This window comes from Callospermophilus lateralis, chromosome 11, assembly GCF_048772815.1.
Source record: "Callospermophilus lateralis isolate mCalLat2 chromosome 11, mCalLat2.hap1, whole genome shotgun sequence".
Lineage (NCBI taxonomy): Eukaryota > Metazoa > Chordata > Mammalia > Rodentia > Sciuridae > Callospermophilus > Callospermophilus lateralis.
The window spans coordinates 105,496,279-105,515,421 of NC_135315.1; positions in this window are offsets into that span (position 1 = coordinate 105,496,279).

Sequence of the window (19,143 nt, forward strand, 5' to 3'; positions counted from 1 at the left end):
ACCAATATACAGCTCCAACAAGCAGCCATGTGACTGAGTCAATGAAACCCTTAGAAAGCTGTAACAGTAGCTGCCAGCGCACCCAGCAAATGAACACCTGAAGGGCACCAACTTAACGCTAAGAATTAAGAGATGGATTTTTGCTCTAAACACCAAGTTGTGGGGTATTTTGTTACAGAACTACAGATAACTCAAACAAATACAGTTTGAAAACATCAAATCCAAACTAAGCTGACTGTATGAGGAAGCTGCCTCCTTCCCTTTATTTCTCAGAGACAGTGCTCAGCCTCATATCCAAATAAATGTTGAAAAATGTTTGATGCATATTAATTGATTTAGTCAACAAGATGTTAATACAACAAGATGTTAATACACAACGACAAGAACATGGAAAATAACTAAAACAGTGATCAAATAATTTTTCTTTAAATAGAACAAAGACTTTCATTATGTAAGTCAGTAAAAGGATGTTCTAGGAAAGGAATGTCATTAAAATTGCAAGATACAATCACATAAAGAAGAAAAGTATTTTTAAAGTTCTTTTCCAATGTAGAAAAGGATCATTGTAAATGTTTTTAGTTTGTTCACAAACCTTTGACGCCTCATTTCCAGAGGTTGAGCTTAATTTCTTCTCCTTAAGTTTGGGCTGGATATTGTGTCTTACTTCTACTATACAATATAGGACAAAAATGATATTGTGCTACTTCTCAGATTATATTATAAAAGACACTGTTGCGTTACTTATCTTTCTCCTTGCCTGCTTCTGAGAGAGCCAGCTGCCCTGTGAAAGGACACAGAAGCTATGCCAATGAGAGGCCCTTCTGAGGAGGAATGAAGAACAGCTCTGTGAATAGGCTTCAAAATGGAGTCTTCAGTTCTAGTGAAGTTTTTCAAGGACTCAGTCCTGAGAAACTTCTTGAGTACAACCTCATGAGAAACTCTGAGCCATAACTACCCAGGAAAGCCATTTTCAAATGTATAATTCATAGAAAATATAAAATTATAAATATTTGGCATTTTTGGTTGCTAAATTTTTGAATAATTTGTTACACAGTGATGTGTAACTAGTAAAGATTTTGATAACTGAACTGATGTTTCCATAACAAAAACATGAAACATGGGACAAACTTTGTTATTGGACCATTGATAAATGCTAAGAAGGACTTGGAGGTATGAATGAAATCCTGAGAAGCATTGAAGAAATGGCTAATTAAAAAATGCCTTTGTTCCTAGTTCAGAAAGATCAAAATGATGCTTCAGAGTAACATCCAGTCAAACAAAAGTCCCATAATTGTGCGAAAGGTTACGTCTCATAGATCTCCTCAATCAGACAGTAACCCTTCTAAGAAGCTTGAAGATATTGTCTCACAGCCATCTAGACAAAAGCCCAAGTTACTTTTGTAACACTGGTCTAATAAATTCAGAAAACCAAGAAAGTTTTGAAAAGAATTGTGTTTTCAGGAAAGCCAGCAGTTTGGACTAAAAGGAATTGTGAAAGTATAGAATGAAAAGGGAACTTTGGAAGTGGAGTACTCAACTGTAACATGTAATAACTTTTACTACAAAGAAAGAATAACTTGGAAAATAAGATCCAAACTCCAAAAGATAGACGAAGAACTATGGAAAATCATTACCTAAACCTAAGTTTTGATCAAGGCAGTTACAACACAAGCCCAGAGAGATTTCAAATTTGCTACATACCAGTGACTCCTCTTTGAATCCCTTTTCCTCATTTTGTCTATGTATTTCATAGTTTTAGAACTTTCTTCTGGGAGCTGTAAATAAGAAGCTGCACCTATGGAGTGTCTGCACCTGGATGTAATTCAGATTTGAGTTGATGGTATAAAGTGACAGTGCTTTTGGTCTTCATGAGGGGAAAAAAAAAATATATATATATATATATATATATATATATATATAGTTTCCATCTACACCATATATATATATATATATATATATATATATATATATATATATATATATATATATATATGGACACAACACAATGCCTTTATATTTATGTGGTGCTGAGGATCGAACCGGTCCCGCTTGTGCTAGGTGAGCACTCTACCGCTGAGCCCTCTACTGCTGAGCCACAATCCCAGCCCGAGAACTGTATCTTTTATGTGTGGTTAGTTTAAATAAACTGGGCCTAGAGGGAAGATTGTGATGGTTTTAAAATACCTAAAAGCTCTTTGATATTGCTCCTTTCAAAGGGCAGAGCTTAGTTCAGACCCAATCCCTCTGAGTGTGAGCTAGATTAAATGGCTCATTTCTAACTACAATCTATGACAAAAGCACAGGTGTATAAGTTAGGACAAAGGCAGTTTTAATCTCCTTCCCTCTTGGATCACCTACTCTGGGGTGATCAACCATTATGTGGTGTAGCCCTCAAATCACCTTGAGGAATAGTTCATGTAGCAAAAGACTATAGCCTCTGGCCAATAATCAGTGAGGATCTGAGACCTGCTACCAACAGCACTGGAGTAATCATGGAAATCGATCCAGAGTCCTATTCAGTCTCCAGTTAATTCCAAGAGTGGTAGACAACCAGCCAAAAACCATATGGGAGACCTTAAGGGAAAAGATAACATCCACATTCCTGAATAACAGAAACAATGATGTAATAACTTGGTTGCTTTAAGCCATTTGGGGATAATTTATTATGCAGTGATAGTTAACTAAAAATATCATTGATAACCAATAAGAGTGATGTTTTAGTGTAGTAGTGTGCAAAATTTGAGGAACTTATATTTCAGATTTCAGTATCAAACTTTGACGTATAAGTTAAATTGCATGAGCAAGTAGGACAGACTTTCCTAGCTAAAGTTTTTACTGAATTAACATTTACCCTAGCACTTAAAATTATTTGAAGTTCTTCAATATAAGTATGAAAAACAAGGAATTAAAGCCAGATATAGTGTATCCATTTCATAAGTTAATAAAAATGTTATATCTTTAAAAGGAATATTTTGTGTAGAATGTATCTTCAGTACATTCAATTAAATCAAATGGAATACTGCAAAATTTCAATTACTATCTTACTATCTATCTCAAAAGAGAGATTTCTCTACAGCTTAATTTTGAAGTGCCACAAATTAAAACAGAATGTTAAAATCTTTGACTTTCCTTAGAATTTATGTATCACTAATATCCTTAAAAAAGTGATCAATCAAAATATTAAAAATAAGATGATAAATTGGGAACAGAATGACAATATATATAAAATATAAAAGTATTATTAAGCCTCTGCAAATGTCTTTATCTGAGCAATCTTTAAACTGGTTGCTGAGACAAAAAGAGAAACAAGGAAAGCTTTTAAATATTATTCTTGTTACACAGCAAAGGAAAAGTAAGATAATTATCCTTAGAGAGATACTTTTTTCTTGGAACCAAATGCAAATGAGAATGTATCTAAAGGTCTCTTATATATATGACAGATTGAATAATGATCTTTTTGCACTAAGCAACATTTGGATCCCAGATTAACTCTTGTAGAGATCATTTGTATAGGCAGAAAGAGCAATGCTAACTGACAAATCAGTGAAGGCATATTTTGCTGGGTATTGGTATTCCATTTCAGTTCGAATCATCTTACCTTATAGGGATGGGACTTGTAGTCTACTGGAATGTTAACAAAGCTATTTGTTCATTTGCCTGAAGGTATCTTATGCAAATATTTCCAAGTGCTGTACTGACAGTCATTTACAGAAGAATCATCTGTTACATGATTGTCATGCTATGTTCCATGTGATTAGCTTCAGTGAGCCTGAATCTGTGAACTTGAGGAATGCAAAATTATCACTCTTTCAATTACAGCCAGTTTTATACACTCAAACATATGTAAAATATTCTCTTGGGTTTGTTTGCTCAAAATTATGGTCTTTTTACGTAGTTTAGACCATACAGAATATATATAAACAATATAAAAATGTAAATATATTGTTATATATTAAATATAAAAGTATGTATTAAGTATAAAAAAGGGGGAGGCAAACAAGGGAGAGAATTGAACAACAGCAGAGGAGGTAGAGAGGGAAGATGGGAAGGGAGGCGAGGGGAGGGGGGATAGTAGGGGATAGGAAAGGTAGCAGAATACAACAGTCACTAATATATCATTATGTAAAAATGTGAGTGTGTAACTGATGTGATTCTGCTATTTGTATTTGGGGTAAAAATAGGAGTTCATAATCCAATTGAGTCAAATGTATGAAAGATGATATATCATGAGGTTTGTAATGTTTTGTACAATCAATAAAAAATTGGTATATATTGACCTGTGTGTGTGGGGGGGGGAGGCATACACAAGTACATGTGTGTGTGCCCATATTCTGGATCCAGCCAGTTCTATTTTCTGATGCTAAAGCACCAAATATAAATTCTCCCTTCTTATTTTTTAATCCAGAGTATAGATTTGGGAAAAAGAAAACTGAAGAATGGTTAACTAATTAGTTAGCAAATCAAGATAAATGCAAAGGAAGCACATACTCTACCCAGCCCCCAGGGTTCCTAGCCAGGAGACACAGGAAAGTAAATAGTTCAATGTCAATTCAGATGAGACATCTCCTGTTTATCATTCTTTACACATTCTCTTTCTTTTCTTTTCATTACCTCCTGTTTTTCTCTGTGTTTCTTCACAAAATATTTCTTTTCCACTCATAATTCTTTCACTTTCTGATCTTGCTCTTCTCCAAATACTCAGATTCTCTTCTAAATGATGCCCATAGGAATTTATAGGCATAACAGTCAATAGTTGCCAGTTACTAAATGTTTTGTGTGTGTCAGGCATAGTCCCAGAAGCTTCATATATATTTATTTATGTTATTCCTATATTTATGAGAAAGATTTCACTGTTATCTCCATTTACTGATGAGGAAACGCGAGCACCTGAAGGGTTAGTGGTTTGTCAGTGGTGACACAGCTAATGAGTGACAAGAGTTGGCTTTCTGCCTCTGTAACCCACAGTTTAATCCACCACATCATACTGTGTTGTTGTTTGCATTCTTAGTGTTTGTTATCTTTTTACAACAATGACACTGTATGTTCTTTCTTTGTAATTTAAAAAGCATGTGAATCTTGAAAAATATTCACAACAGGCTGTCAAAAGGTTATGTCACTTTGAATCCATTTTTTTTAAAAAACAGGTACTTACAAATACATACAATTGTCATTTCCTTATATAACTAGTGTGTGACTAAGTTTTATCTACCTTTATTTTCTTTGCCTATGATTACATTGTATTTTAAATAATTTTTGATTCTGGGATTTTAGGTTGTTTAAAAATATATACTTTGTACCTTTGTTTTAAAAGATAAAATGTTAAAGGTAGTCAATTTGAACATGAAGTTGGTTGCAACATTAAAATAAAATTGGCTTCAGGTTTGTATCTTGGACCCCAAGGCTAAGTAAATATATATTTGTGGTTGGGGATGTAGAGAGGGTATTTCACACTGACTATGATACTCTCTAGCTTTTCTAAGCACTTCTAGTTTTATAAACATTGGTAATAAATGTAATATTTTATATTTGAAAAGACATGTTCACTTTCTTTCTTAAAGGAAAGATTGACATTATCTCTGTAGACAAGGTAATATGTTGTAACAAATAAAGCCTGGATCTCATTGCACTGGACCTAGATTTAAATTAGCATGAGCTCTTTTATAAGCCCTGTAAATTGGTCCAATTATAAATAATGATTTTGTGTTAGTGTTCACATACCCATGTGGATTAAGCCTGATAATATTTTATGTAAATGGCTTTGAAAATTTAAGTGCTAAGTGTACAATATAGAATTTAGCATCATACTCAACATGTAATCAACTTAATTGCTTATTTCTGTTTTTGCAGAATTTGAGGACAATAAATTTAATATTCTTGAGTTAAAATTTTCATTCATCATTATATTATTAGGCAACTCTCCTGGGCAAAAACCATTATTCTCAATACAAATAATAGGAAAAACGTACTAACTGTCCAAATACTTTAATGTTTATTTATTTAGGGCAAGAGAACCTCCTTTCCAAAATATAGGCAGCAGATATTAGTCACATATTGTGAATTAACAAAAAAATAGATTAGAAGGCCTGAGACAGCTTTAATTAAACAGAGCAGAGACATCATTTTATAAATCCAGAGTTAGGCTTATATTTTCTCTTTGTCTGTTAGAACCTTGATTCTAAGAAGATAAAATTAGTCCCTAGTTATAACACACCAGCAGCACCTGCTCTAGGAAGCCCCTATGGGTCCTGTTGTTGGATACCAAATTACTCCAGAATTTAATTGCTTACAACAATAAACATTTATTGTATCTAAAATTTGTGAGTGGCTCAGTTGGGGTGATATTGGACAATCACATTTTTCTGGCTCATTGTCATGAGGTTTCAGGCAAGACATTAATCACTGGAAGCATCAGTCATTAGCACCTTACTAGATGCTGGCAGGAGGCCTCTGTTGCTGGTTTTCTATTTGTCAAGAGTCCTCTTTTTTAACCCCATAGGCTTCTCATAGGCTACTTGAGTACACTCACTGTACTGCAGCTGGCACTGCTTCCCGCTCCCTGCCATTAGCAAGGGATTCAAGAGAACATAAAGCAGGAAGGCTCAGTGAATTTTATGGTCTATTCTCTGAATCACAATAAAGTTATCTTTTGCTCTATTATGTAAAAGTGAGGCACAAAGTCTAGCTCACATGGAAGGGGAGGAAAATTAGGTAAAACATGTGAAAAAAATTGCAGAAGTGTTTCAAACTACCTCTGATCAGAGTGCTTCAAATCTCAGTAAACATAACAAACCTTGCACCAGCATAGTAGAAAACAGAAAAATGAAAATCAGTGACACAAGGAAGTGCCACTTAATATTTTCCAGGTAAAGAAAGTTTAAATCTCTGAAAATAGCAATTGATGAAAAGGATATAGAGAATTAGGAGCTCTTACTACTGTGGAGGGTAGAAATATTGGACAAACCTTACTGAAGCTTTTAACTGACTCACCTTATAGCCTAGCAGCCTCTCTTCTAGACACATGTAAAATTCTCAGCACAAACACACAAAGTAGTAAGTTCAAAGGTGTTTATCTTGGCATTATATGTAGCAGAAAAAAATAAAATAATCTAAATATCCAACAATAGAGAAATACAGAAATAAATAGTAATGCTTTCATGTTTGTTGTTGCTATACAGGCGTGAGAATAAAAAATCAGTTTACATTTATCCATATGAACAGAATTTGAAAAAAAAAAAAGATGTTAGGTTTTTTTTCTATCCCAGGTGCCCATCAAGAGATGAATGAAAAAAATAAAACGTGGTATATATATACACAATGGAGTTTTATTAAGCCATTTCTAATAAAGATTGTCATGTCATTTGCAGGAAAATTGACAGAACTTTAGAACATTGTGTTAAGTGAAATACACCACACTCAGAAATTCAAGGATCATAATATGTTTTATCTGATATGTGGAAGCTAGAAAGAGAAAGGGGATTTAAAAAAGATGGAAAGATCCCAAGAAATTGAAGAGACACCTGTAGAGTAGAGGAAAGAGACAAGGGGGAAGAAGAAAGGAAAGGAAAGAAGGAGAGGTACTGAGGAATAAAATTGACCAAATTATCTTGTATTTATGTACAAATATGTAACAATGAACCCAATAATATTTATAACTATAATGCACCAATAAAAACATTTTAAAAGATGGTGAGGATTTTTTAATGTCTAAATTCAGAATAAACCATATATTTACAGTTAAGTAGTTAAATGTACAGACATAAATGCATGTGTGTGTATAATATATGTGTAATTAAAATATATTATAAATAATTTAATTCATGAGTATAATATTAAAAAATAAAAACATCCATGGGTATGATAGAATCCAACTGCAGTTCAGTGGTTACCTCTGGAAAGAAAGGCAGGAGTATAGGAATAGTCAGTGATGTTTACTGTAAAGAATTATAATAAAGAGGAGACAGACAAGGTGCAGAGGCAGGGAAGGTGGCAGAGTGGCTCTTTGTCCAAGCAGCCATGTTTATTTATACCAATAGGTTACATTAGGTGATTAGTACCATACCTACATTATTGTTTAGAGTATCAGTAAAGTTGCTTATGCTGCAGTTACATTTCACAGTTACAATATGCAATGTTAGGAGCTTTGTGCAGTTCTCAAGAAAGTCCATTATCTGAAGTTACTATTAGGTGGGCAGCTTCTGGAGCACCAGAGCTTGATGAAACATTGTAGTTATCTTTCAAAGAAATTCTTCTATTCCCAGGAGCTATGTGCCTAAGTTCAAGGTCAAAACCCTCATGGAGATCATTGCTACAGTTGCCAGGCAGCCCATGTCTTTGATAGGGGAGTTTCCCAAAAGCCAGGCTTTCTGCACCTTTGCACAGATACTTCCCAGCATCCAGGCATTCTGTACCTTTGCACAGAAACTTCCTAGATACCAAGCATGCCACAATCACAAAGAGTATCAGAGACCCAATCTCAAACACAAAACTCCTGCAGTTTACCAACAGAAGTTAGAGTCATCTGCAATGGTATCTTTCTTTAAAAACCAGAACTCAAAAGATAAATAAATATAATAAATGTTGAAATCAATACAATCCAAGTGGTATATTAAAGGTTCTCTGGAATTTTAAGAATACTTAATATGTCAATTTTTAATAAAGCAAACACAACCACGGCATGTTAATAGTCAAGCTATAGGTTCAAAACATTTGAGATGGATGGTGAGTCTATCACCATTAAACAGTGTAAACTTTGGAACATCATTTCATCTCATTAAAGTGTATTCTCTTCATTTGTAATGTGGTATTTTTTCGTGATTATAAAATAAAATAATATTTGAAGAGCACACAGTACACACTAAACACTAGTTTATCAATTTTAACAAGTTTAAGTATTCTCTCCACTCTAAGAATCATATTCTTCTTTTATATTTTGGTCAAGATACAGTTAGAATTTTATGGTTCTCATATTCATCTTGAGTCATTCATCTGACAATTGCTTCTCGGTATGTACAGTCAACCAATCACTTCACTTCTATTAACTACGTAAAATTCAAGATTAATCATTGCTTTTGACTGCTGACCTCTCCTCACAGTCACCCTTTCTCCATGAAAACATCACAGGATGATATACAGGTATATCTATCTTTGCTGAATGTTGAGATACCTAAATACCATAAGAAAGGAAATGAATTATTTTCACTATACTATATTTGAATTAACTATTATATAAACAAAAGACATCAAAAGCGTTACATCTTTCAGTGGGGGAATTTCACAGATGTCTCCAGTTCCTATTTTGATTTTCCTGTCCTCACACTTACCTTTTAAAAATAACCCCACTGATAATATCAAATTTCTACCCTGTAAATGTCTATTTTTTTTAAAAAAAAAGAAAGGCTACTATGTACCCATTGATTTGAATTCCCTCCTGAGTATGTTCTCCTTACTCTAAGAACGCACTCTACCGGTGTTAACAAGATAGTTCATGGTGGCATTTGGCATTCCTAGACTCAAGGATTGTCCAGTTTTATGGGGTTGCTTAGATACCCTAAGTTGGTGGGCCCCCCTGAACAGGAGCTGAGCATGCCCCCTTAGCCTTGAGAAATGGAGGTGTGGAACTGGTATCCCATGAAGTGAGAAGCAAGTGGGCCTTACCTTTCCTGGACAAGGAATTGAAGCTCTGGGATTGGGTGTTACCCAATGGGACTGGGCTACACACCATCCTGTTTGTTGTAACACAATGCCTTGCCTTATTTGGGTGGAGTATTCTATAAAATGTCTTCCCCTAATAAATACTGGCATTTGGGTGCGCTTACTCTCTTGCCTCTTGTCTCCCTTGGTCTCTTTGTCCTCCAGCTTGGGAGCTGACACCTGAAGTCTCAGAGCTGTCCCTGACCCCTGGAAAAAGGTATTTCTGTGTTTGTGTGGTCTTTTAGTTGCCAGCCCAGCCAGCTGGCAACACTAAGACTTGGAGTAAATTTTAGAGCAGCCACAAACAGACCAAGTTAGTTCTTTTGGAAAGTATGAACTGCACATAGGCACATACTTTTGTTTTTCTTTATGTCCAACTTGTATTTTAGTCAATGTCTTCAACATATGTACACTTACACCTGAAAACAGCCATTTCTCAGACACATTTCAGGATAGCACCTAAATATGTTTTGTGGAAAATATTTTCCTAATAGCCTCCCAAATAGGTAAGACCATCTAACTTACAGTAAAGTTATTATTTAGTTATAATTGTGTAGGTAGTTTTCTCATCGCATACCCATTCTCAAAGTGCATACCCATGCTAGAATTAAAAAGATAAGCCTTTCTATGGATCAAATCCTACCTAGTGTTACTACTTCAGTTGTGCAAATACCAAGCTAAAAATTTTTAAATGTCACATTTAAGAGAATAAGTTCTTAAACATGACTTTTCTTCCCCACACGTTCTGGTGGTGGTGGAGGAGAGGAGCACCTGGGAGAGAAGTGTTCTTTGTTTTGGAGTGGGTGAAACAGGATCTTCAGCTAATTACTATCATTGTTATCATTTCTTGTTAAATGAGTGTACTTTCCATTTGCCTTTATGGAAGAAACATTTACTGTAATTTCTTATGCAGTGATTTTTCTCCAGATGAATACTTTATCCTTAGGGTTTTTTCTCTTTATTTTACATATTTAATGTACATAGCATATAAAACCACCTGGACTTCTCTATATTTCAATAAATGAATTGAACTCAAGAGATACATATTTTAATTACTTATCTTGGTAATCAAAGAAGGAAAAGAAATCTCATGATCCTCATGCATCTAGATAGCAAATGAGGAAGAGTGAAAGAAGGGAGAAAATTAAATGTGATGATTTGAGAGGAAACAATGAGTTATTCACTCTTCATCAAGTTGAGATCTAGTGTCAATTTTAAAGTAAATTGCTATCAGCAGAGATAATTTGTTCACCAAAAGGCAGATGAGAGAAAAATCAAATGGATTAGGTTGGATGGATGCCATCTTCTTAGACACTTCAAGTGAGATTATACAGACATTTGCCTTCCAGGTGTACTACTAAAAATATTTTGGAATCAGAACAAGAGCTCAAAAATTACTCAGCTTCTAGAGACTTTGGCAACTAATTGTTTCTTCTTTTAAAAAGAAAAGTTTTCTCTTACAACAACAAAAATGTCTTTTATTTCAATTTGAAAAACAGTCGTCCTTTAAATTAAATCATTGTTTATCAGGGGAAAGTTAGTTGAAAAACATGTTTTTCTAACTAAATGGAAGCCTGCATCATGCAGGCAATAAACATTCTTGCTTGAAAGGAAGTCTTGCTCCTTCTTCTAAAACTGCCATGGAAATAAAATAGAAAAGGGGGGAAAAACAGGAGAAAAAAGCCCCACACAGCCCTGTAATTGTGTCTAGTTTAGGAGCCAAATGGGATTTTGAAGCCTACCATTTTTCTATTCACTTTCAAATTTAGCACCCACAAATTTCCCATTTGGATAATCATGTTCCCCAAACATGAATGCAAGCCATTTTTTGAGGAATGCTAGTGTCAGTTGCTCCTTGTTAACAACCACAGCTAATCTAACAAACATAGGCATATCACAAATTGGACACTGATTTCTAATTCTGTTTGTTTGTCTTCTGGTTTTGATTCTTTGATTTTTATTTCTTCTTTTAGAAATAATTTACTGTAACTAAAATGACACATATTTTCCAATGTGCTCTAACAAATTTTTTATTAACCCAGTGACAGAAGATTATGAAGCCCTTCCTGTTAAAGTGGATTGCTGTTTGTCCATATCATCCACTTTTCAATTAACTCAATGCTGTTAATTCTTAAGATTCACATAGAGCCTAGCATGGGGCCTCACTTACAGTATATGTTCTGTTAATGTTTTATAAGGAATGAAAATGATTCTTTTTCTTGATCTTATTTGTCTATCTCTTACAACCCCCAAGAAATTGCCTTGTAGAGTGGAGAAAGTAGTTTGTATGCAATGAATATTTGCAAATCCATAACCAGGTATAATCTTGACCCTGAAAAAAAATACATAGATTCAAATTTTGAGTGTCTCCTTTGGCTCACATTTTTTTTCACTTAATTATTCCCTCAAATCTTGTAAAACTATATTACCTTCATTGTTTTAAATGACCAATCTGAAGTTCAAAAGACAAAATCACTTCTACCAAACATGCAACTATTTTATGTTGGACAAGAATTAAAATCTGGATTTCAAAGCAAGACATTTATCCACTAATCATAAAATGAAAGAGAGAAAAGATATACAATCACTGATGAATTAAAGGAAACCTAATTGGATATAGTGGTGCCTGCCTATAATCCCAGTGACTCAAGAGGCTGAGGTCCCAATGGATAATCAATTCTATAGTGGGAGAAGAACAGGAGTATTGGGTTTGAGAAGAGACTGTCATTGAGAGAAGTGGTAAGGCAAAGGGAGGCCACAGATGAAATGAAGAAATATATGAAAAAAAAATTTCCAAAGGAGAACCTCAGAAGTCCAAGATTGAATTGATTTTACACAGAATGGGAGGAAATTTGCTATTCATTAAGAACCACATATAATAATAAAAGCATCATAAAGTGACATTCAAGAGGTCAGGAGCCAAATGGAGTTGTTTTTTTCTATTTGAAATACAGAATATTTTATTTTTCTGACATTTTCTTTCTCTCTTTTTGACCTGGTGAACTCATGCTATTCTTCAGCAACAATTTCAAATATTCTCCCATAAAATATTCTCAGATTCCCAGAGTGAACCCCAATCTCTGACTTATCTATGAACTTTCTATAATTTTTGATTCAGGTAGAATTTACCACATCACATTATACTTGTTGATGCCCATAGAGAGGGAATTCCTTAATATGTGAACTGGTGGATTTCTTGTTAACTACATACCTTGCATATAATATATGAATAGGATATTCTTTAGTTGAGGCATGAGAAAATTCATTATGGGCAGGGTAGTTTTGCTCAACTCAGACTTTTCTAATATATACATATTAATCAGATGAATTGAGAACTCAACTCCAAGGTCTTAAAGAAGGAAAACAGGCCAACATTTTGGGGATGGTACAGACAATATGGCAATTAGAATCCCCCTGTAAGTATGAGCAGGACATGTTCACAGTCAGAATTCCCCAGAAAAATGAATATAGCTGGCTGGCGAAATATGGAATGTAAAAGTTTTATTCTAGACTATGTGCTACTGGGTCGTCATTTTCAGTTGCATTTTTAAAACTAAGATGTGGTTATGGGAGTAGTTTCATGGCAGAGCACATACCATGCATATAGCCCTGGATTCAATCCCCAGCACTAATAAATAAATAAATAAATAATAAACTAGAAGAATTAAGTTGAATTTCAAAGCACCACTCCTATAGCACTCATTACATATTGGCATTAGAGTTTTTTCTTGTTTTTGTTGTTGTTCTTCTGTTATTGTTAGCTCAGGGGCCATGATATTTACTTATGTATTTCTTCAGTTTTTTTTCCACATCAGAAATAAGGGATTGCTTATCACTGGCTTATTTACTTGACCTTTCCAACTGACCAAATTATACAATATATACAAATATATTACGGTAAAATCCATATCATGTATAATTATAATGCAACAATAAAAATAAATAAATAAATAAATAAATAAAAATAATTTCTTGTGGTATGTGATCACAATTTTTATTGATTCATTTGATTAAATGAACTGGGTGAAACCCAAAATGAAGACCATAAAGGATTAAGATTTTTTGTAGCTGGCAATTCCTAGGAATACAATGTTATTCTTGCATCCTGAATATTTATATTTTCCTTACCCATGATTGGAAAATCACAAATGAATTTTGAAAGTGTCTTTATAACACATAAATATATAATTAAGCATGAGAAAGATTAATAAGCAATTCAGTTAATAGTCATACCTAGGTAAAAAGTAGGAATCATATGGATTCTGGATAGCTGAATACAGAGGTTTTTGTTATTTGTTTCTTGTTTTTGTACCAAGGATTAAACCCAAGGGTGCTTAACCACTGAGGCATATCTCCAGCCTGTTTTATTTTTTATTTTGAAACAGGGTTTCATTAAGTTGCTCAGGGCCTTGCTAAATAGCTTACGCTAGCTTGGGACTTGTGATCCTTCTGCCTCAGCCTCCCTAGCAGCTGGGATTACAGGTATGTGCCACCATGCCCAGCAATCACAAATATATTAATGAGATCTGAGGCAAGGTTAATACTTAAAGCTGAGTGATTCAGTACTCATGTGTTCACAATCCTGTTAATTCTTTTTCATGTATGTGAAATATATAGAGACAGGTTAATGAGACAGGTTAATATTACCATAAACAATGAAGATTCCTACAGTGACATCACCTAGGCAGTGCATCATGGCTGGAAAGTGGCTCTTACCCATCTTCTTACTCTCCAACAGATCTCTAATTTCCGCGCCCTCCTTTGAGGAATCTTGTCCTTCACAGTAGGCTGGGTCTATCTCCAGCTGCAGGGAATGCATCTGATCATTTCCTTTGCAATAAATATTTGAGGCAGGGGATATAAATAAATTTTGGCCAATGAGATGGAAGGGCCATGTGAGGGGATTCTAGAAAAATTTTTAGTTTTAGAATGAAGATACACAACAAAAATTTTTGCTTTCCTGCTTTGCTACCTGCATGTGATTCCTGGAAGGGCCTGCAGTCATGTTAATACCATCTTGATTCCACGGGCCCAGTCTTCTGTGTTAAGTGTATACATGGAGAAGAAATAACAGAAATGTGGGACAGAGACAGGTTAATGAACCATTGAATTAAGGAATGACTGTGGTCTTTTCTGTGAGATAAAAATATGCTTATTTTAACGTTGTTTTTAAGTTGTGGCTGCTAAACTTTCCTAAATGATTCATTGTTTTCTTATTCTTCTGTTGGATTATTTTAGAATGCATTCTTAGGACTAGAGTTTTTATTCATATTTGCTCTCAAAATGCATTTTAAAATTGCTTTTCAGTAAAACTGTAAAATTCAATAGCCCTGTAAAGACAGAATAACAACGAAGATTATAATGTCTTTTATGAGTAACCAGCATGTTATAATTTATTGAGAACTAGTGATCATATACCCAGGAAAAAACAATTCACAAATGAGGCTGAACTCACAATATTGCTTAAAATTTGGGACTGTGTAGACCTTTTGGAGTCAATTTAAATTACAGACCAGAAATCCCTATTATAGAATTTTAAGTAACATAAATCCTTACACCCTAATTATTACTTCTAGTGATTGAGGATGTTGATATTAAAGAAAATTCCAAGCTAACTTTTCTTTTCATCTATAAATACCTTTTATGTTTCTGGAACTGGTTAAAGACTTTGCAGTTAATATGCTGCTATGTCCCTCACCAGATTCAAGACCATCTTATATCTTTTCACTGGTTTTCCTTTACTTCTTCAATTCTAAAACTGCTAGGATGGATACTATTTTTAGACTTTTTCATATCCTTGTCTTCTTGCATTGACGAAGGTGACTCTGGAATCATTGGCAAACACCAGGCATTTTTAATTATAATTAGCAAACTTTTGTAAACAGAGAAAATAAAGGAGCCAATGGCTGTCAGAGCCATTAATGCTGATTAAACTAGGCTATGTGGGCCCATGGCTTGCTTTGAAGCATTCACGTTGTAAGAAATCCAGCCTGCTTTCCTCATTGCCATGGTAATATTCAGGTCTTCATGGATATATGATGGGTAGAGCATTTTCTATCCACTGCACATTAGCTTAGACCAAAGTTGTACTTGCCTAAATAAAAGGGGGGGGGTGTGGAATGAAAAGTGTGTGTACTTATGGAAATCTAACCAATCCATTCTCCTTATACTCATTAAAAGAGAATAATTACATTATATAGACACTCCCATCCCTACCGTCACAGATATATTTCCATGCACAATTAATAAAATATTAGAATGTGTTTAAAAATTCCTATAGACTTTATCCTTGAGTGATGAAGTACTTTTATTTATTTGAAGCTGCTTATCATTTATTTATTTTGTGGTACTCCCCCAAACCCAAGGCATTGCACATGCTAATCAGGAGCTCTGCCTCTGACCTATATCCTCAGTCTCTTTTTATTCTTTTTGTTGTTGTTTTTGTCTTTTGGTACTGGGAATTGAACTCAGGGGTGCTTTAATACATTCACATCCCTTTTTATATTTTATTTTGAAACAGGCTCTCTCTAAGTTGCCAAGGCTGGCTTCAACTGTGACACTCTCAGCCTCCCATTTGGGGGAATTATAGGCATGTGTCACTGTGCCTTGCCCTCTTCGCATTCTTAATAAAGGATTCTTAAATAATAGAAAAAAATACAGGGAAGCAAGCTACCAGTAGCAAAAAAAAAACTTGTGCATTTACCACATATATGGTACAATGCCAAACCTTTAATGCATGTGGTTATCATTTAATTTAATCATTTAAACTATTGTATGAGAGAAATTATGCTAGGGCTGGAGATGTGGCTCAAAGATAGAGTGTCTGATGGCACAAACAAGGCACTGGGTTTGATCCCCAACACCACAAAAAAATAAATAAATAAAAATAAAAATAAATCATTATGCTCATTTTACATGGAAGATTATACTTTAATGATCCTAATAGTCTGATATCTATATAAGACTTATCTATATACAAAAACTAAGATTCAAATTCCATATTTGCAAAAACTGGCATATAATTTAATATTTGAATATACATATATTATGTGTGTATCTATGCTTTGTTATCTATTAAATTTTATATGTATGGCCTTGAAATACAAGGGAGATCAGTAGAATAGAGGAAAGGGAGCTGGGGAAAAAGGGAGGGAGAGAAAGCGGAGGTACTGAGGACCAAAATTGACCAAATTTTATTGGTATATTGTGTGCATGTACAAATATATAATAAAAAAATTCACCATTACACATAATGATGATGCCCTAAGAAGAAAAATATATATCTACATATGAGTGCTTACATATTTCTCTTTCTGGTGTTCTCTCTTTTAAATCTAATCTTTCATAATTAAACTTCTCTTTATTTGTATAAATGAATCTTCATCTTCACCATGTACATCTTTGGTAAAGTCAGTCTCTAAATTTCCTTGAATGCTTTATCTCACAAACCTTAATGATGTAAAGAAAATAATTGCTATTACAAACTTTTAATTACATAAAGCAATGTCTCCTCAAATTTAAAGAGATTCCTTTTGATTTTAATTTAGAATCTAATAGCCAAAACACACATAAATATTATATTTTTAAACTAACACTGAAATTTTAGTGTCCTAAGTTAAGATATATGTCAATCTGTAAAACTGTCTCTTTCTATGATTTTTTAAGAGAGAGAGAGAGAATTTTTTAATATTTATTTTTAGTTTTTGGCAGACACAACATCTTTATTTGTATGTGGTGCTGAGGATCGAACCCAGAGCCGTGGCCCATGCCAGGTGAGCGTGCTACCACTTGAGCCACATCCCCAACACTTTCTCTGTTTTTTTTTTACATCACGTTTCGAAATAAATTTGTTTGTATTTCTCTGTTATCACCCCATTCTATTCTAATGAGAAATTAGCTTCTTCACAAGCACATACTGGTTTTCAAAATTTGTTTTCCTTTAAAAAAATCATTATTGAAAGATTGTTCAGATTCAGGTTATCAAGGGAGGTTCTGGATTAAATGAAACATGAAAGCCATGACACTTGCTGATTCTAAAGTATCTGCAGCCTCCATTGGCCACAATGGAGGCAGGATTCTCAACAAGCACCTGAGAAAATTGGTCCCTCTGTTGAGGAGCTCTTTCATCTTCACCACACCTTCAGCACAATTTAGGATGTATGTATTTTCATAGCAAATGAGTATGTGTTTTTTTCGCTTTTCATAAATTTTGTATTTTAAAAATATCTTCAGGAAATTTACCTTCTTTGAAGGAAAGGAAGACCATCATACTTCTCCCTCACTCTCCTGGCCTTTCTCATCTTTTCATGGGTTCTTGTTACAGAGAAGAAATTGTCATCTCATTTCTCTAATTTGCACTACATGAAGCCAGAAATAATGGTGTTTTCTGCTGGAATGCAAACCAGTCATTTATTAGGACGCCGCTGAAAGAACTTAATTTGCTCAACAAGTCAGTATTCTGCCTCCCTTAAAGGATCCCAGATGCACACTTGGACTTTTGTTTTAAGTCACGTTTCTCCCCCTGCTTGTCCCGACATACCAACTCCTCAAGCTTTCCCAAGTGAGAGCTGCCTGCCAACCCCTCCCCTTCACCTCCTTCAAGCTATTATTCTGGGCTCTAGTTACCCCCAGCACTGTGTCTCAAACCTAAGGCTCATATTTGCCTAAAGTAAGTAATAAGCAGAGAGAATAGACAACCGGTTTGTTTTGCCACATTTTTTTCGACCTTGAGGTAATGCTGACCTATTCAGTAAGTGCTGAAAATGGCTGACAGACATTTAGAGAATCTCAGTGGTGAGAGATGAGGAATGTCCCAGCAAGGGCTGGCAGCAGAGTCCAACCTGGCACACAAGCGGTTTTTTAAGGGGCCAGTGGGAAGAATTTTTAATGTTTCCATTCAGAGCAGGATTTAACTGCTCATTGACAAACCACCTAGACATTTTGTTTTGCTGGGTACTAGAATGTGTCTTTTTTGCTTTGAACTTTACACTATTCTGCACATTTAAGAGAAGGATCAATTATTAGACCATGGTTTCTTCTATTGACATTTCTTATTTTCTAACCTGATGAGTGTGTGTTTAAGAGATAGAGTAAAAGAGAGAGGAAGAGAACAAAAAGAGATTAAATTAAGTTGGGTTACTATGATTAATATGCAAATACTATCTATTATAGTTTTGAGTTCTTCATAGAATTATTCCATAAAGATCTTTTCCAAATTAATTCAACATTTGATAAATAAATAACACTATATAATTAGAATAAAAGAGAAAACAAAGAATATACTCAAAAGGGTGACCAACTGACACACTATATTACATATATGTATGTTCTCTCTCTCTCTCTCTCTATATATATATATATATATATATATATATATATATATGAAACAAGATCTATAAATGTACATATTTTTGTCAAATATACATATTTTAAAAATATACACAATGTAAAATT